General features: G+C 40.4%; 1 protein-coding gene across 1 annotated transcript in view; it reads left to right on the forward strand.

Moving 5' to 3' along the window:
• The first annotated feature begins 210 nt into the window (after nt 1–210).
• Nucleotides 211–3,427, forward strand: part of LOC115218807 (hexokinase-2) — a 93,497-nt gene continuing 90,280 nt past the window's right edge. The window contains exon 1 of the mRNA XM_036508695.1: nt 211–430. The gene's annotated coding sequence lies outside the window, so the exon portion shown is untranslated. The remainder of the gene's footprint in view (nt 431–3,427) is intronic.

Here is a 3,427-nt window from a genome sequence, read left to right on the forward strand (position 1 = left end):
ACGTACTATTTACATGCATGATACCCGAGAAAAAGATGAGACGAGCAACGCTGGAATGTTTTTGATCATAGGTTTGTTCAAACAGGACTGACCTAGGGCTATAAATAAAAAGAACTATCGACTACTACTACGACGACGACGACGGTTATCACGACGGCAGCGGTGGTGGCGGCGATGACGACGGCGACAAAGACGCTTAGTTTTTCGTGGAGAAAATCGCAATCCCTGCTTTGATATCGGACAAAATATCTTTCCTCTGGTTAAAACAAACTCGGCAAGTGGACCTTTATTCCAACGAATCAACTGTAACCAACTGCGCTGCCGTATCTATTATATATGTTGTTGCCTCTCATCTCTCCAACGAAATCCCTAGTCTTCTGGTCAATGTTTCAACGAGGCTGACATTATTTTAGCCATGTTTGTTTATACGGTAAGAAAATGCTTTACTTTATAAATCAAAAATTCTCAAACAATCCTTTTCTTTTGTTTTTGGTGGTGTTAACAACAACAACAGCCGTTCTTCACTGTTGAAACAACACGGCTTCGGGATATGGTTCTATTTTGCAATTATCTAACTCGTTGCTGGCGTATTAGAAGCATTTCAAGCAACGGTTTTCGAGGGCAGGGCCCCGGCAGAATCGTTAGGGGTGTCGGACGACATCGCTAGAGGAATTTCTGTGGGTCAGAGTTCAAACTGCGCCAAGATCAGCGCAATTTCCCGGGATCGATAAAATAAAGTACGAATCAAGTTCTGGGGTTGATTTGTGCCTATTGAGGACCGACTAAGATGTCCTTTGGAAAACCGATTGATATTTACTTAAAGATTCTTTTATAAGACATCTTTATGCAAATAAATATGTTTAGCTTTACATCAATGCCAGATCCTGTATTCCTTGTGTTTGGTCAAACAGTGGCGTTCAACATTTTTTTAATATATAAACTGTTACCTAATATTTTTAAATAAGAACGAAAACAACTATTTGTCCATTGTTCACGGAATAAAGAAATCTCACCGGAAACTTTTTTTTTCCTCCAAGTGCCGGCCACTGGGTATTACTTTTATAATTTTGATTTTAAAATCTTTAATGAAAACGGGCAAACACCGATTTTTCGTTTTTAACTTTTCCCGAAAATTCTTTTGAGATTTCACGTTTAAAAAATACAAAGATTTCGATTTTTACGATTCTGAATTTTTCTTGGCGTGTTCAGACTGTGGTAGAGGAGAAAGTCACTCCCAGGCCGAGATGTAAAAGGGGTGGACAATTTACTCTGGCCTATTATGTCTATTAATGAAAGGGGGGAGGATTCCAAGAGTGCCTTTGTTCCTGAGTACTGTGAACTCTTGCTATGACATTGCCATATGATTAACACATTTGATTTATCCTCACATTGTTCTTAATTCAATCTCATTTAACCTTTTTATACCAAACCACCCGAGACCACCCCTCCTGGTCCTATGTTACAAACCCCTGTTTTAAAGTGAGCTAAATTAAGATCTTCAATCGAAATTTCATGTTAATTTATGTTCCAAACAACAGATTAATAATGGTTTCATATTTTGACTTGCGTCCAGCAGTTTTAAGGGGAGGGGCTAAGTTGATTAATTAACCCCTGTCCTCAACTGGAACTTATTCTATTGACCTCAAAAGACGAAAGGCAAAGTTGACGTTGGTGGCATTTAAAGTCAGAACACAAGATGGATAAAATGCTGCCAAGCATTTTGCCTGGCATGGTAACAATTCTGCCAGCTCACCACAACAGCAGATTAATAATAACAATGTTATATAACTAAATTCTTCATTATTTCAAAATAACTGAAACAATAGCAGTGTATTCCAACAGAAATATGGTAACAGAAGGGTAAATGGTTCTTTGAGTTAGATTTGGCAGACACCATGTGGAAACACTTCCAATGGATTGTCCCTGTTAATGGGTGGCGGGCATAATCTGTACATGATTTAACACAATCACAGTCCATGGCAGAGTTCACAGTGTTGGGACCATTCAGGCCAGGTACCCACCCTGATTCAATATCTTGGTACATTGTTTTCTAAACCAGTAGCATGCACGTTGTGCTTTCACAAACCCCAGTTTTAGACGTTGGGCAAAAAGATTTGGGCTGTTGCTCTTCTTCCTCAGCTTACCACTTAAAAACAAAATGGTTTCAGCTCAATTCAGTGCATTTTTGATGGTGACTCAGACTGTTGTTTATCTATCTCTTCTGTAATATTATGGAGATATACATAAACCTATACATGATATATATATTATCATCATCATCATCGCTTAACATCGATTTTCCATGCTGGCTAGGGGTTGGACGGTTCGACTGGGGTATGGGAAGCCAGGAGGCTGCACCAGGCCCCTATCTGATCTGGCAGTGTTTCTACACCTGGATGCCCTTCCTAATGCCAACCACTCCAAGAATGTTGTGGGTGTTTTTTACATGCCACCAGCACAGGGGCCAGAGGAGCTGGCATCAACCATGATCGGATGGTGATTTTTATGTGCCACTGGCACAGAAGCCAGTCAAAGTGGCACTGGCATTGGCTGGCACTCCGTTGATTATGATGACGAAGGTTCCAGTTGATCCAATCAACGGAACAGCCTGTTCATGAAATTAACGTGCAAGTGGCTGAGCACTCCACAGACACATGTACCCTTAACATAGTTCTTGGGGAGATTCAGCATGACACAGAGTATGACAAGGCTGGCCCTTTGAAATAGAGGTACAAGAGAAACAGGAAGAAAGAGTGAGAGAAAGTTGTGGTGAAGGAGTACAGCAGGGTTTGCCACCCCTGCTTGCCGGGGCTTCGTGGAGCTTTAGGTGTTTTCACTCAATAAAAACTCACCATGCCTGGTCTGGGAATCAAAACCGCAATCCTACGACCACGAGTCCGCTGCCCTAACCACTGATCCATTGCATCTTCATACACACACACACACACACACACACATATAAAATGAGACAGCAAAGCCAAGGCTGTGTGGAATTTTCAGGACATTTATGAAGAGAAAGTTAGTCTTACAGCCATTTCTGGGATATTAGGAATATTCCTTCATCAGAGACGATGTGAGATGGTTAAATAGAGGGAAATATTAGGGTTCAATATGAGGAGTTATTTTGGAAAAGGAAGCAAGACCCCTTTGAATGATCAGCACATGGAATTTACGTCTCCACCCTTTCCATTTATGATGGCAAATATGAACTCCTATTGGAATTTACACACCACGGACAGGAAGCATTTCTACCACTTCTACACACCACTTTCCTTGGATAATGGAACTGCAATTATAACATTTTTATTTTCATTTCTACATTCATTCTCATATTTCCTTATATACTCCTTATTTGCTTCCTTTTCCGAAATAACTCCTCATATTGAACCCTAATATTTCCCCTATTTAACCATCTCACATTGTCTAT

Source organism: Octopus sinensis, linkage group LG14, assembly GCF_006345805.1.
Source record: "Octopus sinensis linkage group LG14, ASM634580v1, whole genome shotgun sequence".
Taxonomy (NCBI): Eukaryota; Metazoa; Mollusca; class Cephalopoda; order Octopoda; family Octopodidae; genus Octopus; species Octopus sinensis.